The 26660-nt window shown below is 43.4% G+C and overlaps 2 protein-coding genes across 5 annotated transcripts in view; both read left to right on the top strand.

Annotated features, from left to right (window-relative positions):
* SAMSN1 (SAM domain, SH3 domain and nuclear localization signals 1) overlaps positions 1-26660 on the top strand; it is a 497953-nt gene that overhangs the window by 151108 nt on the left and 320185 nt on the right. The window lies entirely within an intron of this gene.
* The window catches only part of NRIP1 (nuclear receptor interacting protein 1), a 186353-nt gene that overhangs the window by 151116 nt on the left and 8577 nt on the right, over positions 1-26660 (top strand). For 2 of the 4 annotated variants that reach the window (XM_033941846.1, XM_033941845.1), the window contains one exon: positions 24608-24814. The exons of the other annotated variants lie outside the window; for them this stretch is intronic. The gene's annotated coding sequence lies outside the window, so the exon portion shown is untranslated. The remainder of the gene's footprint in view (positions 1-24607; positions 24815-26660) is intronic. 4 annotated transcript variants of the gene reach the window in all.

Below are 26660 nucleotides of genomic sequence, written 5' to 3'. Positions count from 1 at the left end.
TGGCCAATGCCACACATTTGGGCAGAAGGTTTCAGCGTATTGTCCACGATGACACCCAGATCTTTTTCTTGAGCGCTTTCTCCCAAGGTGGATACCAGACCACAGTAGAGAGGAGGAAGGAAGGAAAGGAGAGGAGAGAGATACCAGACCATAAGAAGGGGGAAAGGGAAGGAGAGAGATGTCGGACTACTGGAGGGGGAAGGAAAGGAAGCGAGAGAAATTCCAGACTAATGTAGGGGGGAGGGGGAAGGGAAGGACAGAGAGATGTCAGACCGCAAAGGGGGATAAGGGACAGAGGGAGATGCCAGATTGTGGGAAGGAGAGCAGAAAAATGTCAGACCACCAGATGGAGGAGATGCTGTACAGGGATGAAGAAGAAGGGGAGAGATGGTGCATAAGAATGGGAGGGGTGGGGAAGGGAAGAGAGGTGGAACACATGCTGTTTGAGAAAAGATGGGAATAGGGGAGCAGAAAGAAAGAGGAGATTGTACACAAGGATTGAGGGGAGGGGATGGGCAGAGAGAGGGCGGAAATGGTTCACATGGATAGATGGAAAGGAAAGGGAAAGCATGGAAAAGTAGATAGATTTGAGAAGGAAGCAGAAATATTGAAGATTGAATATTAAAGGTTAATGCCAAAGATGGATGCAAGGCAAAAAGTGAAGAAGGAGAGAAAAACAGCAAATGGATAAGGCTCTAGAAATAGAGTTAAGAACACAGACAAAAGGAAATGCAACCAGTGACTGGAAAAATTTGATAAGAGAAATAAAATCACCATACAACAAAGGTAGGAAAAATAATTTTACTGTATTTTCAATTCAGTGATTGAAATATGTCAGTTTTGAGAATTTACATCTTCTGTCTATATTTTGCACTGTTTAGAAAGAAATGCATTTGTTTCTGTTTCTCTGGGGTTGTACTGCATGCATAGTCTAGAATCTTAGGGTTTCATTTGTGTATATTTGGACTTTTAGTTGGTGGTCCTGATTTTCCATAGGGTTTATCTGTGTTCTGTTTTATTGGTATCAAGGTCCCAAGTAGGAAGATGTTTGTCGGCTCTCCTTCAGCCCTTTTGGACCCAAAAGAGCCCTCACTTAAAAATGAGTGAAGACCACTGCTATACCTGTTTAACCTTGTGGTTAAACTCTAAAATCTATTCTTTGAAATCTGATGGCAGTAATATCTAATGGTTAGGCATATTATCACATTTGATTTTAATTTTATTATCATCTACGGAATCCATTGAATTTGCCTGTCCTCTCTTCCCACCAAGTCAAAGACACACACACATAGAGGTAGATTCAAGAAAGAATGCCCACATTTAGGTGCCAGGATGATGCACTCTAAGCAGTGTTCCCTCTAAGCTGAGCAGGAGTCCTCCACCTACATTCCTGCCAGTGGGAGGTGCTGTTTCACTATAACATTATCAATAGTGAGAGACAGTATACTCTGCAAGACTCCAGGAAATTTCCCTAGCCCTAATGATTGAAAACCGAGTATTGAGGGCCCCCCCCTAAACTCTTACTGGCTGCAATGTAGTTGGAAAAATCCTGCCTAGCTTAGAGCAGTGTATCGCAAACTGTGTGATAGAATTTGTGTGCAAAACTTCTAAAATAGCAACTAAGGGCAGTTGGGCACACTGGTATCAATTAGCTCCATTTAAAAGCTAATTATTAAATTAAGTTGTGCTTCAACTGACCTTATTGTATAAATCAAGCATGTAAATTTGGGTGTGCAAGTATATAGAATTAAGAGGTTAGAGATATACAATAAGACGTCGATTATCCGAACTCCAATTATCCGGATGTCCAATTATCTGGATTGCTTCTGTTCTTTATAGTATAAATTTTTGTATCATAATCGCAACTAGTTTGGTCATACATAAACTGCAAAGCTGGCACTAAGGCCCAGGAGGTGCCTCCCACTCAGATGCAACAGTGCTGGTAAGTAAGCATGTCGCACAAGAAGAATCTTAAAAAAAAAAAAAAAAAAGCCACAGAAAAATTGCCATGAACCCAAACAGCCCAAAATAAACCACCTTCCCAAACCAGAACAGCCTCACTGACTTCATACCCTGAAACAGGTACCACATTTTACAACACAAAACCCAATCTACTGTTTTCCTGAACATTATACCTGGCTTTCAACCACCACCTTACAACCTCCCAGCTCACTTCACACCATCTAAATGCCCCAAGCCCGCCAAAACATCTCACAACAACCATCGCAAATCAACCCCTTTTACCATTCTACTAACACTCCCAGCTCCCTTTTTGGATATGGAAAACTGATAGAGTGAGAAGATTCTGTGACAGAGTTGAACTGCCTTGAAGTCATCAATTGTGAGTGTTTGTTCTTTACTTCATGTTATCAAAGAAAGCTGTTCAAGAAATACAGTCTGGCTGGTAACACTAAGATTACAGAAGTAAGGGTTAACTGAATAGGATCCTCTTACAATTGCCAATATAACTCAGAGAAGACCTTGCTTTCAGAACAAAGCCCGCGGAGACTTCAGAGTGAGGAAATCTACAAAGATTGTACAGTAAAGCTGTAGCTGTATAGTGAGCTATAGTCAACACAGTACCTGAATTTGTAACTTGTCTTGAGTTTGCTTCCTTAAAAGATTTAGATAACTGCCTAGAATTATTTTAAATTCAGAACCATATAGCTCTGTACAGGAAGACATAAAATTAAAAGGTGCTGGTGATATACTGAGTGTAGGCACCAGTATATCACCAGTATATCACTAGTTTGTCAGCTCTCTCAAAGACAGTCATGAGTGTGTAACCTTGGATTAACATCTTTGGCAGCCGCTAGACTGCTCTCACCAAGACTCTCACCCAGCTTTAGAAATATTCTTTCAGAAAATTAAAGGGTTCTGCTGGCACACTGCCAGTTTTCCTAAGCAATAAAGTTTTTCCCATTGAATTAAAGGGCTCCTCGGCTACAGCACAGTTAAGACAACTCTTCACTGAACTAAACGTACATCCCCTCTTCTATGAACAGTGCAGTTTACACTCCATTCTCATGTGTAATTTTGCTAGCCAATTGTGGTCCTCCAGGATTTTCTTCTGTTTAGCACATTTGCTTTTTCCTCATCACTCTCCACATAGCGGTTCACAGCTTCTTTCAGTCTCCCATTTTTTTGTCTCCCTTCTTTCACTAATACACCTGAAAAAATTGTGTCTCACTTTTTAAATATTTCTAGCCATTTGCTCTTCTGCCTTTGTTTTCACCAGACTTGTCTCTCTCTTAGCTTCTTTCATTTTCATTCGGTGTTCCTTTTTGTGCTTCTCTTCTTGAGTATTTTTTATATGTCATGAATGCCAACTCTTTAGCCTTCTCCACCACTAGTTTGGAGAACCATATCTTTTTCTCTTGTTTTTATTTATTTTTGTCACCTGGAGTATTGCGTTCAGTTCTGGTCTCCTTATTTCAAGAAAGATATAGTGGCACAAGAAATGGTTCAAAGAAGAGCAACCAAGATGATATGGGGTAGCCACTGCTTGCCCTGGATCGGTAGCATGGAATGTTGCTACTCCTTGGGTTAGTGCCAGATTGACCTGGATGGCCACCGTGAGAACAGGCTATTGGGCTTGTTGGACCATTGGCCTGACCTAGTAAGGTTATTCTTATGTTAAGGTTGGTAGCCATTTTTATTGCTCCTTTCAGCTTGGACCACTGTTTTTCCACTTCCCTTATGTCCTCCCATCCTATTAGCTCTGTCTTCAGATACTCCTCCATTTCACTAATGTCCACATATTTGAAATCCAGGACTTTGAGTTTTATGTAACCGCCCTCCAAATTAGTTTTTATATCAAACCAAACCGTTTGGTGTGGGCACCCACTCGGACACTTTCCCCATTTGTGAACACCAGATCCACTATCACTTTTTCCCTCATCAGTTCTGTCACCATTTGTCTGAGCAATGCCCTTTGAAGGGCATCCATCATCTCTCTACTTCTTTCCGATTCTGCATCTGGAACTTTCCAATCCACATCCAGCAGGTTGAAATCACCCAGCAACAGCACTTCTCCTTTCTTCCCCAGCTTTTGGATATCTGCAACAAGTTGGAAGTCTGTAGACAACTGCTCGTGCCTACTACTTATAGGGAATTCAGGAAACGCCTAAAAACATACCTGTTCCTGAAGTACTTAGGTAACTGACCTATACAATCTTAGTCCTCAACAAATGATCTTTAGAACTGTTATTCACTAACTCTGAACTTTGTTTATTCCACTCGATCTGTAATACCTTTTAATCATTGTAAACCGCATAGAACTTCACGGTCCTGCGGTATTTAAACTGTTATTATTATTATTATGTAGATAGAAGTTCTGTCTTCTCTTTTCAAAGTGATCAATATCACTTCTTCCTTTCCCCAGGCCCCCTATACTTCAATCACTTGGATATTGGTCTTTACATAGAGAGCTACTCCTCCACCTTTGCGACCATATCTGTCTTTCCTAAAAAAGACTATAGCCTGGTATGTTTGTGTCTCATCCAGGGAATCACTGAACCATGTCTCTGTGATTGCTACAATATCCAAGTCTGCCTCAACATCAGGGCTTGCAGATCAGTGGCAATTTTATTTTCTGCCTAGTTTTTTGTTTAGTCTCATTTCCGGTTGCCTTGCTAATATTGTTGTTTGCATTGCTGTCTTTACTACCATCACCTCTTGTCTTTCCTGGGGATGGCCACCGTAAGTGTCCAGCATGCATATGCCACTTTCACCTTCTAGTTTAATGCCTAGAAACATGTTGCCTATATTTCTCAGCAAGGATTATTTTTCCTTCCATAGTAAGATGCAGCCCATCATTACAAGCAGTGCACTTTAGTTTGCTGCACCAAGATTAGTGCAGATTAGAGAATGGCACTGGGACAGATTTGTCCCCAGATCCTTCTAAAGCATGTGCTAAAAAACCTTTCACTCCCAATGAGTAAACTAAATGATTCCATGCAAAGTACTGTAATGTTAAAAATATGTACAGAGAAAATAAAATCTGTGCAGACCTCCATGGTAATATGAACCCATTTGCTTCATTGGAGTATCAATTTCTCCTCCTGACCAATGCATTAGCAGGGTCATTTGCCTGCCCAGTACCTTTTTTTTTGAGTTCCTGCCAAGTACTTCAACTGCATGACAATCAGAAATATAGAGAAGCATGAAAATATATAAACATAAAATAACACACATCATTTCGTCCACAATATGAAGGAGTCCTTCCCCCCCAAAAAAAAATAAAGACAAAAGGAAATACAGTATTAACAGGAAATACAGTATTAACAGGGAGACGTTGTTCTTAAGATGTATGCCTGCTGGCTTTTACAATATGTTACTCTGAGACCAGTACCTGAGCCCTCCCTTCCTTACCAGAATTATACTCCATAAGTTGCTTGGAGTCAAAACACAGATAGCTTTTCCCCTCAAGGAAATCAGAATAATAAGCTGCCACCCAATGCGGCAATTCTCAAATGTAAAGCCAAATATTTTTATTGTCTCTTCTGTGCAGTTTTGACAGATCAAGAGATAAATGAATTTTTGAATCCATAAATAATTCATCCATATAGCAATAATAAAGATTAAAAGCAGCATTATGATCGGGTCCCAAGTTAAAAGTTGCTCTAATGTGGTTCTTTGGGTAATCACTTCCAGGGATGACTCCAAAAATCTATGAGATTCATAACCAGTGGAGCATTTACCCTACCAGACAAACCCCCTACTGATAGATATTGTGCTTTCACTAATGGTGGAATAGACTGAGTTGGCATTTTCAACAATTCAATAAAATATTGTGATACCATATTCAATAGTGATATTGGGGAGGGGGGAGGGTTTTAGAATAGTTGTTCCTTCTTAGCTGCTTCTCAAGATGTTCTACCAATACTACATGCTCTTATCTCTTATATAGCCTAGTTAGTCTCAGGCAAAACTGTCGTCCTGGACTACTAAGTCTCCGTTTTAGTGGATTGCTGATCCAACCCTTGGGTATGAGAAGCTATAGTCTCAGTAACATCAGAAATATCTGCCACAACATTGCCAGACATTTTAAGAAGGAGGAATTGAGCCCTTGCATGGCATCCTAGAGGAACTAAAAAGTCACTATTGTTGGCTCTTGTAATCCTAACTTTGAAACCCATATGGCCACTTCTTGGATAGTTACATTCACATGTTGATGTAAAGAAACTTCTTTTCCCACTGAAAAAGAAACAGCAGCTCCAGCAACAGTAAGCTCAGTAGAAATTCAGCTCCTCTTCACAGCACACTGCTGTGCTTCCAGGTTGCATGAGTGCCAACCTTTTGTAGGGGTTCAGGAACAGGAATAGACGTTATGGGGCTCATAATTTTTTAAAAAATGTCTAAAAAGTGGCCTAAATGGGTACTAGGCATACAACAGGTATAACCAAAACTTTAGGCAGGTTGCCTAGTCGGCACTTATACGTTTTGACTTAGACCAAGTCAAAACAGGTATAAGTGCCGAAAAGGGGCCGCTGAGCTGATCGCGGCTAGCACAATCAGCTCAGTGGCCCGGCAACCTACCCCCCCCTCCTGCAACCATTGGGGCAGGAGATATGCCTCATCTCCCCTGCTGCAATAGCGATGCCGCCAAACGCAGCACTTGGGATCGCTAAAGCAGCAGGAGAGATGACCTATCTCTCCTGCAGCGATCCACCCCTCCCCCTGATCCGATTAGGCCAGGAGAGAGCCCAAGCCCTCCTGGCCCCACCGACAACAATCGGGGCAAGAGGGAACCCAAGCCCTCTTGCCCCGGCAGCACCCACCTTCCCTGACACGATCGGGGCAAGAGGGAGCCCAAGCCCTCTTGCCCCGGCGGCACCCACCTTCCCCGACTCGATCAGGGCAAGAGGGAGCCCAAGCCCTCTTGCCCCGCGGCACCCCCACCCCCCAACCCACGATCACGATTGGACAGGAGGGAACCCAAGCCCCCTTGCCTAGCGGCACCCCCACCTGCCGATCACGATCGGGCAGGAGGGATCCCAAGCCCTCCTGCCCAGGTGAACTCCCCACTCCCACTAAGATATGGACAGGAGGGATCCCAGGCCCTCTTGCCCTCGACGCAACCCCCCTATGACTTCCCCCCGAACGCCTGATCGCCCCCCCCCGGCGAACCCCCCGCCGACCCCTCAACTTCCAATCCCCCTCCCCGTACCTTAAAAATTGTTGTTCGGACGGACGGGTGCCAAGGCCGTCCGTCCAACAGGCCAGACATCCCCAGAATGGCTGGCCTTAGGGCCTGATTGGCCTAGGTGGCTCAAACCTGCCCCCCAGGTGGGGCCTGAGGGGCCTGGGCCAACCGGAATCGGACCAGTAGCCTTAGACCCCTCCTGTGGGCAGGGTCTTAGGCACATGAGCCAGTTGGAGAGGGGAGGGTGATTGTGGGTGGGGGGGTCGAGGGGTTGGCGGGGGTGTTCGCAAGTCGTGTGGGGGGGCTGATCAGGGGTTCAGGGGGGCGGTCACGGGGGGGGGGGTTGCATTGAGGGCAGGAGGGCTTGGGATTCCTCCTGCCTGTATCTTAGTGGGAGTGGGGGAGTTCACCTGGGCAGGAGGGCTTGGAATCTCTCCTGCCCGATCTTGATTGGAGGGTGGGGGTGCCACCGGGCAAGAGGGCTTGGGCTTCTGCTTGCCCCGATCGTAGTCTGGGGTTCGGGGTGCCGCGGGCCAGGAGGGCTTGGCCTCCCTCCTGCCCGGATTGTTGTAGGGGGGGGATTCTATAACCGGCGTTGTTTTTGACAGACACCGGTTACATAATCCAGCTTGTAGGCGAAGGATTGCTCCTCCTTCACCTAAAACCCCTTGTTTTGGGCGTTTGGGACTTAGGCTTTTTTTAGGTTGATTATATGGTGTAAGTTTAGACTTGGTGGTAGGGAGGTTTAAACAGCTAAACGTAGAGGCAGGCCATTATAAAAAAAAACCTCCTTTTGGACGTGTTTTTTGATAATGGACATTTTCCCTGCTTCTACTTTCAACGTTTAAGGCCTTAGGCCAAAAGGGGACTTAGACGTTTTCTTTTTTATTATGCTCCTCCACGTGATCAGTTTTTTTCTTAAATGAAACCAAACGTGCATCTGTATTATGGACTAATTGAAGTCTTTATAGGTCTATTTACTGATCACAAAGGCATACATAAGTTTCACCAAATTTCCTTTAGTCAGGAGAGATTGTAATTGTTGAATAAGTCAAAGCTGAAAATAACAAGATTTAATAACTGCATTAAGTTGCTTATCAAATTTTGATTCAGAGTCACAACAAACTCCTAATGTGACAATTTCTAATTTCATAGAAATCAATCGACCGCTTAATTTTGACTAAGTGTTGAAATAAGTGTTGTGCTCTAGATATCCGTAATGCTATACTTTTATCAATGTTAAGGAACAAATCGTGCTCCTAGATCTACCTCTAGTGAATCCAGATGGTCTTTGAGAAATCTCACACCAGCATGTTTTAATATGGTTCTTATTGTATATACATTATTGAAAATAATTGAAATATTGAAAATAACAAAATTTAACAACTGCATTAAGTTGCTTATCAAATTTTGGCTCAGAGTCACAACAAACACAATCGTGTTGCGTCTGTTAATTAATAAAAGGATTGAGCGCCCTCTGGTCTCCTTTGTTGTTTGTTTTCGTGCCTCTATGAGGTCCAAGCCACATGGAACTCTTGTGTTGGTCTCAAGTCTTGTGAAACTACTGAGAGTCCATGTAGCACACAGTTCTGTCTTCACATAGAGTCGTGTGATGCACAGTGGAGGATGTTCTTGCTACCAACAGCAATCACAGAATACAGGGTAAGGAATAATAGCTCTGAGGGTTAGTGGGAGAGTTGCAGAAAGACCAGCTACTTTGCTGAGATAGGAACTAGGAGTTGTAGCTGACTGAATTACTGGGAGTTGTGTTGTGGCTGATTGGCTTTCTGGGGTATAGGTTTGGGGGTGGGCGACTTACTCACTGGGGTATAGGCTGGGGAGGGTGGAGAATGGTTGACTTGTTTAGATACAGATAGGAAAAAGTGGTAGATAGTTTAATGGATTGGAGGAGTAGGCTGGGGGGTGGAGGATAACTGGCTTGCTGGGGTACTAGACAACTTCCTTCCTCACAAGACTGTATTTCCAATTTCAAGTCAAGTTAAAAGCCTACAGTTTCAATCTGGTCTTTGAGAAAGAGTGAACCTTCAGACTGACTTTGCCGACTGCACCTAACTCTTCCGGTCTTTCCCTTTTCTTTCTTTTTCTCCTCTTTACTTTTCTATCATTTTAGTCACATTTGTAAACCACTCTGATATTTCAAATGAATGGTGGTATAAAGCTATAGGTTGGACAAGATGTTCTGTGCTTCAGGAACAAGATTAAAACATTTCTTTAAGCAGGTTTTTCCTTTGATAAACTAGATAACAGGCAACTTTGATAATCAGATTATGTTATGAGTTATTCTGTGATCTTTTATGGTTGGTTTTATTATTCCATTTGTTTTATTGTAATCAGCTTAAGTTCTTATTTATGCAGCATATAAATGCTTTAATTATTTCTAATTCAGGTCACCTGAGCAATCAACACTTTAAAATAATTATGTTGTATGCGCCTCCACAAAACTCTCCCCCTCCCAATTATATGATGACGTATCTAGAGTCCTGCTTCAGTTTGTTCTGAATAACAATGCGTGTAGGGTATGCCTTTATGTTTCTTAAAATGTGGATGGAGACCCCTGGCTAACTTTTGGAGGGAACTATTTAATGTAATGATGCAATCAGGGAGAGTGTTGGACTCTCTCAATATATTTAGCTATGTATGAGGGGCTGCTGTAAAGTTCTCAGCCCAACCAACAAAGGGCTAGATTCACTAAACTCTTTTTGGGGGCAATCCAAGTCTTGCCGGGCGACCGATTCACTAAAGAGTCCCCATGCAAATGATCTGATCGGATACACGCCCACAAGCGATCCCATAAATCGCTGCAAAGCGATCCAGATGCAAGCGCAGACCTCCTCTCTGCCCGGAGATGCGATCTGCGCATGCGCTTGCTCACCGCAGAAGCTTGAGGAGTGGGCATCCCTCCTGCCATTTTTGGGGGGCTCGGGAGGGGGACAGTGGCACAGGGGTGCCTAGCATAGAGGGGGGCCATGGTGCGGGGGTGTTCTGCATGGGGGCTCTCATCGGTGGTGGGGTACTTTTTTCTTTTTTTTGGGGGGACAGATATTTTGCGGGTGTAACACAAGCAAAATATTTGTGCCATTGGAAAAAAAAAAGAAAAAAAAAAAACGGCCGACCTGTTGGTAACACAGTTACCGACAGGTCTAGACCAGTCGGTTTTTACAATTGCTAAAACCCCTTTTTTTGGAATAGCCAAGCGATGTTAGTGTATCAGTCGCTTGGCTGCTTTGCATGGGATTTTAGCTAATTTACATGGCTGGATTGGAAAATGGGCGATCGAGGGGAAAAACTCATGGTGGCTGTTTTGTACATCGGGTCGATAAAAGCAATCGTTGCTAAAGCTGTGAAACAGGTTTAGCGACAATTGCTTTTTTCTTTGGAATAGCCAAACAATGTAAGTGTATCATTTGCTTGCCTATTTTGCATCCAGTTTTAGCTAATTTGCATAGCCAGATTGGAAAATGGGCAATCTAGGGGAAAAACATGCGGTGGCCGTTTTATTCATCGGGTCAGTAACAGAGATCGTCGCTAAAGCTGTGAAAATAGGTTTAGTGACAATCGCTGACTTTAGTGCATCTCCCACTTGGTCAGCATTTGTAGCAGACAGGAACACAAGTACAGTACTTCCCGCGAATGCCGAAAAACCGTGAATACGTTTTTTAGTAAGGGGAGACAGGAGAGGGCAACCGGAGCGCCGGCGAGTGAAGGAAATCACTCGCTGTATGCTTTGATCACCTCTTCCTGTATTACAGTCGGGCCTCACCAATTAGGAGCTGCATGTCAAAGCAGCTCCTGATTGGTGAGGCCCGACTTTAGTACAGGAAGAGGCAGTCGGAGCATACAGCGAGTGATTTCCTTCACTCACCAGCGCTCCAGCTGCCCTCTCTTGCCTCCCCTTCGCGGTCAGAAAATATCGCGAATGACCAGGACCACAAACTGCGGACCGTGAATTCGCGTGGGAGCACTGTAATGTTTTTTTGCATATGGAGGCAGCCCTTTAATTGTGATTCCTGCAGAAAAGATCTGAAAGACAAGGGCACATCACCCTCCTTGATGCCATCATTATGTGGCAGTTGAAGCCTTTAAATGAAGAGAACTCAATGGCCAGCTGGAGTTGGCTAGCATTTCCATTTCAGGAGCTGAATCCTGCTCATTTGCTCACTACACATGAGCTGCTTTTATTGCTCCTTCAGCTATAGAAGTCAATAAAGGATTATATGCAAGCAAGTGAAGAGAACTGGGTTTTAGTTGGGGGTTATGGACATACAGTCTGGGCAAGAGAGACAGGGGGAAAGACAAGGCAATAAAGGGAAAAAGGAAACTGGAAAGAAGATACATATGGAGATGCTTGGAATGCTCAGAGGTGAGAGGAGTGCTGTGAATTGGAGAGGTCAGTTGGAAGGAGGGGTTGGGAAGATAGAGAGAAGATTGGAAGAAAACCAGATGATATTTGAGGTGTTTTCTCGTGTAATGCCTTAAAGTTGGAAAGATTCTGAGAGAGATCCTGTCTTGGGGTAGTGTGTAATCTTTCACTGAGTAGGTTTCCCGCTCACTCTGATCAGCATGAGAAGGCTGACTCTGCTCTGGATTTTCTCTATTGCATGCATACAGTTGTAATTTTTTTTTAACCCCAAATAGGATTATGCTTCCATGCTTGCAAAAGGACAAAACAAGAACTCTTCTCTCTGACTTGGGTAAAGTGGCAGCAATCTGCATAGTTAGAGAAATGGCATACTTTAGGTTCATGATTTGCATCACATGTGAGTAAAGCTTAAGCAGTTGCCAATAGGTTGTCAGTGGAATTCCAGAGGGTCTCCTTCTGGCTTCATTTTTTTTTAAACTGGTTGTTTAGTCCTAGTTTACCCTATTGTGTGCATGGAGTTATTTCTGGTTTTCTGAATCAGTGGAGTAAACTCAGTGTTGGATAAAGCTGTCCAGATAATGAAGCTACCTGGCTGCCCTATTCATGGGCCTACAATTTTCGTTCAACTTAACCGATAAGGATCTTGGCCTCCATTTGGGGGGAAAATTTTTATATGTGTATAAATATTGCATTGTGTTGTTTCATTCTTTGAGCACTCACTTTCCTTGTGATCCATTACTGTTACAACCGAACATGATGGGCAGACTAGATGGGCCGTGGCCGTGGCCCTTTTCTGCCGTCATGTTCTATGTTTCTATGATAAAGCGAAATGATTCTCAAAAAAAATATAGCTCCTTAGAAAAGCAAATGAGGGCAATATGCTCTGTTCTTCAAGTATATTCCCTGTTAGAATTATCCATTTTAATTTCGGAAATATTTCATGACCAAGTGACCCATGATGATGACATTGTTTAAAAATCCAGGAAGCAGAGATATGATGTCGTCAGCTATGCAGTTTTAGGTCAGTTCAAGATTACTGCAGTAAAAATACCATGATTGTGGCTTAATAATGGTAGTATGCAACCTGAAATTATCAGAGTGAGTGCTAAATTGCAGTAATGCTTTGTCCCTGTAAAGAAAAACATTGACAAACTCCCTAGATGGAATGAATATATAGTGCTCAGAAGCTCAGGCAGGTTCATGAACCTCAAATATAATTGAGGTTTGAACCCTGTGGTGCTAATTGCAAATTATTTTCATGTGTTTTGGATATAAAATTTTATCACTCTAATAGGCAAACAAGTATATTCCTCCTCTAGTTCTTCTACTTAAGAAGGTTAAGAGGTCTGGAAAAAATTATTGTAGTGCTTACAAACCAGCAGGTACTGTATTGACTGTCTGTATTATGTTTGTCGAGCAAGGTCGTTTATTAAGAAAATGTTGGCACTAGTGAGTGGATAAATTGGTAAGTGTCTCTCAGTGGGAATTAAATTGATCAGAAAACTTGATGAGTTTTAATGGGTATTTCAGTTCTTGCTGCTGCGTTGCATCAGTCCATGGTCTTCCTTGGTATTTTGTTCACAACGGCATGAAGGCAGCAGAGCACATACTTAATTGTAGTCGGTGTCTTTAGCCCCACTCTGAACTAATCAAGCTCCTTTACTTTCCCTTTTTCTCAGGATTAGTAGAAAACCAATATCGTTGAGAATACTTTTTGTTTTCCAGTTGAGGCTTGGCTGGCGACTATCAAAGAGTATATGTGAGCCGCAGGAAGGATTTCACAGACCCTCTGGTTCTAGTTTATGGCACACGTTAGCAAACAAGGCCAAGGACTTAGTAACAAAAGCAGCATTTTTTCACCATTCAAAGTTAAAATGGCTCCCTGTATACAGTAAGCACAAATGCATGGAACTGAATTAGCTAACGTGATATTTGTGTTTACAGAGTTATTATAACATAATAATTTTGTAACAGCCAAGCTAGCTAGGTTTGTAAGCATATTATCAGCTTGCTTGTTGACTTTTACTCTTGGAATAATTCTTTAAAATTAGCACTAATATTTATACATGTAAATGATTAGCATAATAGCACATACATGTATAAATGGCAAAAACCTGACTAAACACTACTCTTTAAATAAGTGCATGTCTTATAGGTAGCCATACATATAGGTGGAGTCTTGGCAGTGTTATTGGGACTCACACATGTTACTTATAGAATATTATAAGTTATGACCTTATTTTTAGCATTTAAGCACACATGCTTATACCAGCTCTATGGCTGGTGTTAGTGCTCGTGACTAAGGAAAAAGGAACATATATACAGTACATGTACCTGGTAACATTGTAAGGGACAGTAGGCGCTTACTTTATTTTATAAATTGATCACTTAAATATAGGTGCACAGTTTAGACTTGCTCCCTTAATGCTAGGCTGCCCTTCTTGTTCTAATATATTTTAGGTCATATATTTCCACACAACGAGGAAATAGGTATGAGCTTTTATTATGACCTTATTCCATCTTTTTTTCTTTATAGAAATCTTCATCCTCCAGTTTATTTAGTTACATGGGGCCTATAAACCAAATATTTTCCCAATACAGTGGAAACTTGGTTTGCGAGCATGCTCATAAACCAAAGTGCTCGTATATGTAATGTAATGTAATTTATTTCTTATATACCGCTACATCCGTTAGGTTCTAAGCGGTTTACAGAAAATATACATTAAGATTAGAAATAAGAAAGGTACTTGAAAAATTCCCTTACTGTCCCGAAGGCTCACAATCTAACTAAAGCGAGTTTCCCCATAGAAAGTAAGGGAAACTCAGATGATTCGTTCTCGGTTTCTCCGAGAATCTCAGAGAGAGTGGGAGCCAGAAGGCCTTGAGCATGCGTAGATGCTCAAGGCCCCCGCAACAGCCCAGCAGAGATCAGCAGAGATCGTGGATGCGGGTGCGGGTGGGAGCGCGTGCGAGCGGTCGTTCGGGGTGGGGGTGCGAGCGGTCCTGCGAGGGGGGGTGGTGAATCGAACGTCGTGGGGGGGGCATCAGGTTTTCAGGGTGGGGACAGGACTTCAAGGGGGAGGGGAGAGGAGAGTCGGGGCGGGCGAAAGGAGAGTCGGGGTGGCCAGAGGAGAGTCGGGGCGGGTGAAAGGAGAGTTGGGCAGCATGCGCGGTATACATGTGTGCGCGGTATATAAAAATTTCTGTACATAAAGTTGTGTTTTTCGCGCGCTATACCCGTGTGCGCGTTTTACACGGGTGCGTGTTATCTATGTGAAAATACGGTAATTTCCAAGCCCATCTTCTACTATTTGGGCAGGTCTGTAAAAGCAATGTACACGGCACTGGGGGAAAGGAGTTCAAGCTGGTTATGTAACTGTGACACATATGGCCAGAATGCATAAGTACTGTGTTCTAGACATAGAATCTACTTTCTCTTGGATTAGCACGGAGAGAGAAAAGTTAGCCTATCCAATTAACCCCCCCACCCCCCCATTGACCAGATGTAGTAAAATGTTTTTTCCAAAAGTAAATCAATATAATCAAACCTCAGTTTGCGAGTAACGCGGCTTGTGAGTGTTTTCCAAAAAGAGCAAAACACTCCTGCAAACTTTGACTCGCAAACCGAGCGTTGACTCGATATGCAAGCCCCCACCCCATCCCTGAGAACCGGCTTCCCCCTACCCATCCCCACCCCCAAACCTCGAGTGGACACCGGCACGCAGCACCAATCCACAGGACGTGCTGTAAGAGCCTGCCGCTGATCTCTGCTGGGCTGTTGCGGGGGCCTTGAGCATCTACGCATGCTCAAGGCCTTCTGGCTCCCACTCTCTCTGAGATTCTCGGAGAAACTGAGAACGAATCATCTGAGTTTCCCTTACTTTCTATGGTCGGGTTGGGCCCATGTGCCTCAGGCCGCGCCCCCAGGTGGGACCTAAGGCTCCAGGGCCTATTCTGATTGGCCCACGCGCCTTAGGCCCCACCAGTAGGCGGAGCTTTGGGACGGATGGGCCAATCCGGCCTCATTCCGTCGTTGGCTGCCTGCCGGACAGGCGGGTTTGGCTCCCGTCTGTCCGGCCAACTTCCAAAGGTACGGGGAAGGGGGGTGGGGGTGTCGTGGGGGTCGGCCAGGGGGGTCGCGGGTCGGCTGGGGGGGCGGTCGGAGGTTCTTGGGGGGGGCAGTCGTTGGAGGGAGGGGGGTTTGCGTCGAGGGCAGGATGGCCTGGGATCCCTCCTGCCCGTAATGTAGTGCGGGGTGGGGGTAGGGGGTCGCCGTGGCCAGGAGGGTTTGGGCTCCCTCCTGGCCCGATATTGTCGGGGAGTTGGGGAGTCGGCCGGGCAAGAGGGCTTGGGCTCCCTCTTGCTCCGATCGTGGATGCGGGTGCGGGTGGGAGCGCGTGCGAGCGGTCGTTCGGGGTGGGGGTGCGAGCGGTCCTGATGGGGGGGGGTGAATCGGGCGTCGGGCGGGGTGGGAACTATGTAGAAAAACTTTAGTATACCGCGCTCACGTGTATAACGCACGAGGGGTATGCGCGGTAGGTAAAAACGCGTATAACACGCGCGTTATATGCGTGAAAATACGGTAAATCTTCAGCTCTTCTGTGGCAGTGCTTAGTGTTGCCATAGAAACATAGAAAATGACGGCAGAAAAGGGCTATAGCCCATCAAATCTGCCCACTCTATTAACCCTCCCTAACTACCCAGCAGGCCCCTCCAAGCCACTTTTTCTTCTTTAGACATACTACAATTGTTACTGAAGACGGTGGCATACTTGAAATACATTGTACAGCACAAGAAAGTAGATTACGTTATGTCATGTTATATTATGTTAATCAGGATTTCTATTCTGCCTTTGCATATTCAGTTCAAGTTCGGATTGCATTACAAGAGGTTGGGTCAGTTACCCAGGAAGTTAGAATGGTCAGACTGACAGGACATTCAATAAGGTTGTTAGTACAGGTAAATCAGTACAACTATTAATACAGTTAGATTATGTGTTGAGTACAATTAAAAAAAAAAACCCAACCCAGGTGCTTTGATCCAGTGCCAGCTGCTACATCAATCTTGCCAGTAATCTTACTTGCTGATCTGTGACCTTGACCTTGTGCTTTCAACTGTGAATTACATCTATTTTAAGGGCAGACATATTGTTTACAAGGAATTGTTATTTGTCATACCACAGGATATGTAATTATAATTCTTTTTCAGTTCAAATATTTTATTATTTTTATAATTTAAATAAACAAAACGTACAGATATTAACTAGGACATGAAACAATCCAGCTTTACAGACCATGAATGTTATACCAAAAAAAAGAGTAATGAGTATGAGACACTACAACCCCTGGTCCAGCCTCTACGGCGTACCCCAAGGGTTGCCTTTATCCCCAACACTCTTCAATCTCTACATTGCATCCCTCGGCACCTGTCTAGACAAATTAGGCTTAACTTCTTATAGCTGTGCAGACGACATTACCATCCTCCTTCCTTTTGATCAACCAACACCCTCCATGACAGACACACTACATAGAACACTAGAAACAATGGCTACATGGATGAAAGAACACGAACTAAAACTGAACCCAGACAAAACAAAATTTATACTTCTCGAAAAAAACAAAACCCCAACCATAACAAACTTAGTAATAAACTCCATATTCTAAGAAATGAGCTAGTAGAATGATGTTTTTCCACAATAACGCTTTGAAATTTGGTAGTTGTACACATTGTATTCCACCATACAATGAATTCCACTTTGGATAAGTCCTTCCAGCAATGCAAAATGCTTTTTATGGCCAGGAACAGCAAAATGTTGAGCAAACGCGCATTGGGTTCAGAGCGGGAATGTGTAAGACCCTGTTTTCCAAGAACAATAATTTTGAGATGTAAAGGTTCATGTATATTTAATATGGAAGAGATGGTATTCCAAACCTTATCCCAATATACTGTAAGGTGAGCACTGATATATCATATCATATATTGTAATTCTAAAAAGACTGTTGTTCTTTGAGTCCCAAGGTTAGTAGTAATATCTTGAATCAGTTGACGTTGTCTGGATCAGAGTCTTTATTGGTACAGTCCTATGCACTAAGTTGTTTTTTAAACATATTCTTTCTGGGGTGGGGTGGTGGGCCATCCTTTGGTAACGGATTGTTTAGGTCTAATGGAGCCCATTACTTACGGGAGTCATAAGAGCACGGGCTCCTGACTTTACGGGTAGTTTTCCATTTCAATAGGATTTTCTTAGCTTGGGTTCTTGGGGACTATGATAGATTGTTGAAGTAGGAGGGTGGGGATTTGTTGGAATTTTATATGTTACAAAATGGATTACTGTATTTTGTCTTTTGGCACTTATAAGTTATCAATAAAAAATTGTTGAAACATAAAAAAACTGCTGTTTGTGGAGAGACTCTTATAACAAATCTTTTAGTATGTGCTTAAAAAGAAAATGCCCAATGAATAAATTATATGCATTGGGATAAATTATACTGGCTTCACTATATATTATAACAGATAAGAAGGGATTAATAGTTTAGTTTTTGAACCAAATGGTCTGGAGTATGATAGGTTACCTATATGCGTCACTGCTCCTTAGATATTTTTTCAGTCATTTGTTGTAGTTCATCTTGGCATGAGACATCTTTTGATGGAACTCAAAAAGATTAGCTCACTGCAACTTTAACAAATAACACCCAGAGCAGCTGCTGTTTGCACACTGTGCTGAAATGTTCTTCATTGTATATATAGAACCAGTTGGTGCAATAAGATTATTATTATTATTATTAACTTTTGTACTTATCTCATTCTTTACAGCAAATTCAATCTTACAATACACATATAACTCTTGTGTTTCTAACTCTGGGAAATCTAATATGGGAAGAGAGTATAGGGGTCCTACAAGTTCCAGGTCAAATCTGGGTGTGCATTCCCAAATGTGTTCTGTCTGTTGGCAATATGGCATTGCTTTCTTCAATAAACGTTAATGAAGAATTTGTGTTCTTTTGATGAGCAACAAGCTCAGAGATTATTTATAATCGAGTGCCTTGGTTAAGTGGGGAGTGTATGGCACGGTGGTTAGAGCTACAGCCTCAGCACCCTGAGGTTGTGGGTTCAAATACCATGCTGCTCCTTGTGACCCTGGGCAAGTCACTTAATCCCCCATTGCCCCAGGTACATTAGATAGATTGTGAGCCTGCCAGGACAGAGAGTGAAAAATGCTTAAGTAGCTGAATGTAACCCACTTAAGAACATAAGAAATGCCTCCGCTGGGTCAGACCTGAGGTCCATCGTGCCGAGCAGTCCGCTCACGTGGTGGCCCAATACCCTTTTATCCCCTTTTCCAGCAGGAAATTGTCCAATCCTTTCTTGAACCCCAGTACCACACTCTGCCCTATTACACTCTCTGGAAGCGCATTCCAGGTGTCCACCACAGGTTGGGTAAAAAAGAACATCCTAGCATTTGTTTTGAACCTATCCCCTTTCAACTTTTCCGAATGCCCTCTTGTTCTTTTATTGTTTGAAAGTTTGAAGAATCTGTCTCTCTCTACTCTCTCTATGCCCTTCAAGATCTTGTAAGTCTCTATCATATCCCCTCTAAGTCTCCTCTTCTCCAGGGAATAGAGATCCAGTTTCTCCAATCTCTCCGCGTATGAAAGGTTTTCCATCCCTTTTATCAGACGTGTCGCTCGCCTCTGAACCCTCTCGATTAACGCCATATCCTTCTTAAGGTACGGCGACCAATATTGGACGCAGTATTCCAGGTGCGGGCGCACCATCGCCCGATACAACGGCAGGATAACTTCTTTCGTTCTGGTTGTAATACCCTTCTTGATTATACCTAGCATTCTATTCGCTCTCTTAGCGGATGCTGCACACTGTGCCATCGGCTTCATTGTCATGTCCACCATTACCCCCAAGTCCCTTTCTTGGGTACTCTCATTCAATAACATCCCTCCCATTGTATATTTGTACCTCGGGTTCCTGCTACCCACATGCAATACTTTACATTTCTCAATGTTGAACTTCATCTGCCATCTTGTCGCCCATTCCCCTAGTTTGTTCAAATCCCTTTGCAATTCTTTGCAGTCCTCTTTAGTCCGAGCTCTACTAAATAGTTTGGTGTCATCCACAAATTTTATTATCTCACACTTCGTCTCTGTTTCCAGATCATTTATGAATATATTAAATAGCAGCGGCCCGAGCACCGAGCCCTGTTGAACATCACTCGTGACCCTCCTCCTGTCCGAGTAGTGGCCCTTCACCCCTACCCTCTGTTTCCTACCCACCAACCAGTTTCTGATACATCTATGTAAGTCTCCTTCCACCCCATGGTTCTTCAGTTTCCGGAGTAGACGTTCATGAGGCATCTTGTCAAAGGCTTTTTGGAAATCTAGGTATATGATGTCTATGGGGTCTCCTCTGTCCATCCGTTTGCTAATTCCTTCGAAGAAGTGCAATAAGTTAGTTAGGCACGATCTCCCCCTGCAGAAGCCATTTTGGTTGGTTATCAGAAGTTCGTATCTTTCAAAATGTTCATCGATGGTTTCTTTTATCAGTGCTTCCGCCATTTTCCCCGGAACCGAGATCAGACTCACCGGTCTGTAGTTTCCCGGATCCCCTCTTGATCCCTTTTTAAAGATGGGTGTGATGTTGGCTATCTTCCAATCCTCCGGGATCACGCCTATTTTCAGGGATAGGTTGCAAATTTGCTGCAGTAGTTCCGCTATCTCCTCCTTTAATTCCTTCAGAACCCTTGGATGGATTCCGTCCGGACCCGTGGATTTGTCAGTTTTTAGTTTTTCTATCTGCCTGCGCACATCTTCGAGGCTCACTTCCATGGATGTTAATTTTTCTGCTTGATTTCCATTGAAGAATTGGTCAGGTTCCAGTATGTTGGTTGTGTCTTCGTTTGTAAATACAGACGAAAAGAACATGTTAAGTGTTTCCGCGACTTCTTTCTCCTCCTTCACCACTCCCTTCCTGTATCCGTTGTCCAGCGGTCCTACCTCCTCCCTAGCCGGCTACTTCCCTTTAACATATTTAAAGAACGGTTTGAAATTTCGTACTTCCCTGGCTAGCCTTTCTTCATACTCTCTTTTGGCTTAGATAATAAGTGGTTTATAAATACTATAAATAATAAGTGAGCAGGAAGGTGCCTATTTAATAAAAACACATAACCACCTATATGATTTTTATTAAATACTAGAGCAAATCCAGCAGATGTAAATGTTAGCATATACTTTATGCACATATGTGCATATTTCATAAAATATGCAAATAAATCATGACTCCCGAGCACGGCAACTCGCACCACATGTACATTTAGGCAGGATCTACTTTTATAAAAAGTGATAATAATAATAATTTTATTCTTATATATCGCCAAAGCCATAATAGTTTGAGGCGGTTTACAGTAAGAAGTGCTGGACAATCAGTGAAGAAACAATACAAATCACCAGAAATACATACATACAGGATAAAAACAAAGTAAAACAATGAATCCTTAGGTTACAAATCAATCAAACAATTGCGTTTTTACTGATATATGAAATGAACTTCTAAATGATTATGCATCTCCCATTTTTTTTCTAAGACAGTGGTGATTTAAGTTTCTTTCATTGAACTCGATCCTTGCCAAGAAAAATAAGATTTGATTAGCTAGTCTTTTGTTAATCGATGGGCCAAGTCGTATAGGTACTGCAAGCATTTGCAATGACGTCTTTTACCAGCAGATATGCTATAAACAAGATACAAAGGAACGACATGTATGGTTGCCCTCCTCTGTGTGGCTTCCAAGCTGTTGAGGTTGAATTGTTGCTTTGAAATGTCTGTGGGCCATGTTTTCTATGGACCTGATATTCAGTCTGCATCAGTAAGTTGCTTCCAGCAATGGACTGAACGATCCCCAGATATTCAGTGCTGAAGCATTCACAGCTCCTGGCACTGAGAGTCAGATTATGTACAGGACACCTGCTTTAGGCACAGCTAGGCGCCCTTATCAAGGACACCTAGCAGCACCTAACTTGGCTTAATTGACCTAGTAACTGACCGTGCGAGTTTTTAGCAAATTAAAATAACCAATTAAGAGTTTGGTGCCGGACTCTTAGGATGCCTAGCAACACCTAAGTGGAGGCATCTCTAGTGCCTAATGATGCCTAAGTAAAAAGTAGGCATGGTTAGGGGCATGGTAAAAAGTAGGCATGGTTGGCTTAGGCATTGCTAGGCATCCGAATTAGGCACGAGTAAATTAAGCCAAATAATACCTGGCCTAATATACCAGTGGCTACCTCTAGGACACCTAAGCACGTCTAGGCACCACTAGGAGGGATTCTATAAGTAGTGCCTAGTGGTTTATTGACAACCACACTGAGCGGCACCTACAATGTAGGTGCATTTAGGCGCCATTTATAGAATCTGGCCCTGAATGTCCACTGACCAACATTCAGACCGGTGCCCGGTTTACTTGGCACATTATATTGGGACAGCCGTGAGCTAGCAACAGAATTCTTCCTTGTCTGTTTTCAGCCTGGTGTCGGTGTTGCTCTGAGAATGATATGCTAATTATGTTGGATAAAGTGAAAGTAACCAGTCGCCAACAGCCAGTGTAGTATTGCTCTAAAAACAATGCAGCGCTGTGTTAGCTATTTTTATCATAGCCAAAGAATCTAGTATAGTGTTCTTGGGGCAATGCTGATATCAAGCCAGATGTAGTTAAGTGTGAATCCTATTTATAGCTGAGCATGGAGAAGATGAAGAGACAATCAGCAATACACTTCTCCCTCCAAATTCGCGGATTCAGTTATTCTCAATTTTTTTTACAAACAACCTATTTTCATTTTTTGGCTATTTTTAAGCCGTCCAAGCCTCCCTGGAGCCTTACCAGGTGGTCTAGCGGTGAAGCGGGGCAGGAGCGATCTTCCTATGCTCCTGCTCCGTGCAGAGCCATCATCATCAGAATGGCTGCCGGAAGTTCCAGTTATAGTCTTGAGGTTCTGGGGACAGAGGAGGGAGGCGGGGGTGGGTCAGAGCCGGCTGAGAAGTTATTCGCGATTTTTAACACTTCGCAGTCCGGCTCTGCACCTAACCCCCGTGAATACCGAGGGAGAAGTGTAGTGGCAAAACTAGCCAGAAGCCTAGAGCCACATTGCTTGTTTACCGAGTTGGTGCCACAACCCGCCATGATTTTTTTTCTTATTTGTGGTCATTGTTTAACTTACTATGCTTTTACCTGTTATATTCTTTTATTGATTGTTATTTATTGTTATTATGTATTTTATATTCACCGATTGTATGTATTTTTCCCTTGTTGTGAACCGCTTTGAACTTTTTGATATAGCGGTATACAACAACAACAAAAAATTATTATTATTATTAAGAGTCAGTGAAAAAAACATGAAAAAGAATACATCTGAATGACAGCACTAGTGAAACAATACAATTAGAAACAAAATGTGTTTTCATTTAATTGTCTTGCGTTTCTCTATCATGTATTCTATGCAATAACTCCAGATGACTTACAACATCAATACATAAAATGACAGAAAACATACAAAAAAAAATAGAAAATGATGACAGATAAAGACCACTTGCCTATTCTCCCTTCCTCTCTCTTAGAGGTCATATATGCTTGTTCCAAGCTTTCTTGAAGTCAGGTAAAACTTTTTTCTCCACCACCTCCATTCGGAGGCTTTTTCACACTTCCACCACCAACTCTAGAACCAACTACCCCCGCAACTCAGATCACAGAACTCATTGATGACCTTCCAGAAAGCGGTAAAAACCCTCCTCTTCAAATAAAATGACAACTGCAATCCACCCTTAAACTCCCCCTTCCTTCTCCCCTCCCCCCCTTTCTGAACCCCTACTTAAATTACTGTATAGTCCTCTATTAACCTTTACTTAAACTGCTGTATAGTCCATTCTTAACCTGTACTTAATTTTCTGTATAATCCCTGTACTTGAACTCCTGTATAATCTTTGTACTGTCCAAATACAGTGGAATCTTGGTTTACGAGCATAATTCGTTCTAGAAGCAGGCTCGTAAACCAAATTACTCATATATCAAAGCGAGTTTCCCCATAGAAAGTAAGGGAAACTCGCTTGATTCGTTCCCACCCACCCCCTCGGAGATCTCGAGAATCTCGGAGAGAGCAGGAACTAAGGCCTTGAGCATGTGCAGATGCTCAAGGCCCAACAAAAAGGACGACAGATCTTCGGGCACCGACATCGGCATGTCCTGTGCGTTGGTGCCGATGCCAGATGGGGGGTAAGTGATGTGTTTGGGTGGGTGATGGGTACGGGGAGGATGTCGGATCGCGGCGGGGGGGGGGGGTGCCGGATTGTGTGGGGAGGCGCTCGTACATCGAGGCAAGCTCAGTTTCCGAGGCGCCGATTTTGCTCGTCTTGCAAAACACTCGCAAACCGGTGCACTCCTAAACCGAGGTACACTGTATACTCCACTGTGAATGTTTGCTTGTATGCCGTTCTGAGCTACTGGGAGAATGGGATAAAAATTGAAATAAATAAATAAAACTAAATATTATATGGCTCCAGGTAGCCTAGAAACCATCTCACTACTCAGATTTTTAGTATAATAAAAACCACCCCAGTTCAACTTAATTTTCTCAACCATTACTAGGAGGAAAACTTGCAAGTGTAACTAGAAGCTGAACTTATACATATTCTAAAATTTAATGAAATTGAGGAGACATTCCAGGATCCAAGATGGAGAGTGAGTAAGCTGGGTAAACAGGAGGCTCTTGCTGTTGCCACAGTTTGCTACAATGAACTGCTTCCAAGTTTCCACTTCCATGCCTAAATGCAAGGGACACTTTCAGGGACCTGCTCCTTCATTACCAGTGGGTTCTCTGCGGTGATGTGACAGCGAGCGGTAGCATAATTTGTTGAGCCTTGGCCCAGGAAAAACACTGATTCAGAGCAAGAGTAGGGCTCTAACTTAGGAAATGATGTCTAGCTTAGCCAATTAGCTCCTGTGATGCCCTCTTTGGGCAGTGCATGTGATAATTCTCTGATGTCGATTAGAGTTAGTTGATGATGGGAAGTACTTCTGCCTCCCCTAGGGCAGCTTGTGAGGATGAACAGCCACAGGACAGTGAAGTACCAAGGTGTGGAGAACTGAGAATGTATGTCATCCATGGAGATATGGAAGCTGGAGTTTTGGACTTGAATATCAACCTGTGGATTCTCTAACCCCTTGTGAAACCAAAGGAGATCACCCTTGACAAGGTGTTGACTTGGTGTTACGCCATCACGTTTTTGTTACCTATGTAAGGATTTCTACAACTAATTCTGATAAGATTCAGTTGTGTAAGGTCTTATTATCTGCTCATAGCCAAAGTATGGCAGACCTTTCATCTCAGTTTAATCAAATCAAGACAACCTTGGTCCAAGATAAATTAATCAATGAAAAGATGTTAGAGATTATCAAGAATAATTTGAGGCATTTTACTGTAATTAGAGGATTCTGAACTCTCCCCTGAAATAGACTGAGATCTCCTTGAGGTGTGTTTTATAAAAGTTTAAGTGGGAAATTTGAAGTATGCTAAAACCATAGTGCCACCTTTACAGTACTTACTGTATATTATCTACCTAGAAGGAAGAAAAGAGGAGAACAATGACAGGAGTTCCAGTGAGTCATCAAGAGTGGAACAGAAATGTCTCAGGATAGTTTGGTCTTAATTGCTATATTAGAAAGCTCTCAGAAGAATTTTAGATAGGCTACATTACTGGTTTTCTTTGTGCCGGTTCAGGATAAGGATCATGTATTACATTTGCACTTTAAGAATTAAAGGAAAAAATTAATATATTTTGTGATGTCTGTCAAAAGACCCAGGAAAATTGTAAATTGTTATTGGCATTATACCAAGATACACTGTCATTGGGGGTTTCTTTCTGTAAGATTTCCCTGTAAAAGTATCAAGTAATATCGGACTCCTTTTTTCGAACCTTCCATACTCTATTATTTTTTGGGTGGTAAAAGGGCGAGTAGGGTCTGAGAAACCTATCCTTCAGGGCATCCTATATAATAAAAGACTAAGCGCACTTAGGATTTCGTGTTGCCTGCCGCTGTAGTGTGTGTTCCGTGGCAGCCAACCCAGCGGCAGGGAACATTCTGGCCACTCCCCTCCTCCCGCCCTCACTCACCCTGGAAGCCAGGCAAGCTCTCTCCCTGCCTGCGTCCTCGGCAGGGAACACACCTCGGCCCTCACTCGCCGCCGCTGCTGATCCTCCTGTAAAGAGCAGCCTGCGATGGTGGCCGGCTTTAGCGAACCTTGCAGGCTGCTCTCCAACTCGGTAGCACGTTCCCTCTGACGCGATCCCGTGCATCAGAGGGAACGTGCTACCGAGGCTGGAGAGCGGCCTGCAAGGTTCGCTAAAGCTGGCCACCATCGCAGGCTGCTCTTTACAGGAGGATCAGCAGCTGAGAGGAGCCGCCGCCAGCACTTTTAAAACTTAAAACAAAAATCTTCGGCCGCAGCAGGCCAGCCCGCGGGAAGGGAAGGGGGAGGGGCCGAACAGAGCAGGCCAGATCACAGGGAGGGGCCGAAACGGAGCAGGACAGCTCAGGTAAGAGAAGGGAATTGCTTCAGCAGGGACCTGGAGGGGAAGGGAAATATCACTGCTGCTTCTGCAAAGGAAAGTGGTGGGGGGGAGAGAGAAGGGAATGGGGGGGTGTGGGAAAATGCTGCTACTACTTCACAGGGACCTGGAGGGGAAGGGAAATACCACTGCTGCTTCTGCAAAGGAAAGTGTGTGTGGGGGGAAGAGAGAGACAGAAAGAAATACAGACAGACAAAGGAGGCCAGGGAGAGAGACAGACAGAAAGAAAGACAGACAGGGAACCAGAGAGACAGACAGAAAGAAAGACAGACAGACAAAGGGTGCCAGGGAGAGAGAGAGAAAAATGGCAGGAGGGAGAGAGACAGAAAGAAAGGAAGAAAGAGTCAGGAGCAGGGAGAGAGACATAAATAAAGAAAGACAGACAGGCATATATTCTAGCACCCGTTAATGTAACGGGCTTAAACATTAGTAGTTATATAAAGTTTGAGTTGGAATGTAATCTTGCTTAACCTTTTAGGTATATAAAAGACAAATCTATAGCTGGGCTCCCTT

Source organism: Geotrypetes seraphini, chromosome 4 (assembly GCF_902459505.1).
Source record: "Geotrypetes seraphini chromosome 4, aGeoSer1.1, whole genome shotgun sequence".
Classification (NCBI taxonomy): Eukaryota; Metazoa; Chordata; class Amphibia; order Gymnophiona; family Dermophiidae; genus Geotrypetes; species Geotrypetes seraphini.
The sequence above is the reverse complement of the archived record's forward strand: the minus strand, read 5'-3'. Positions and strand labels throughout refer to the sequence as shown.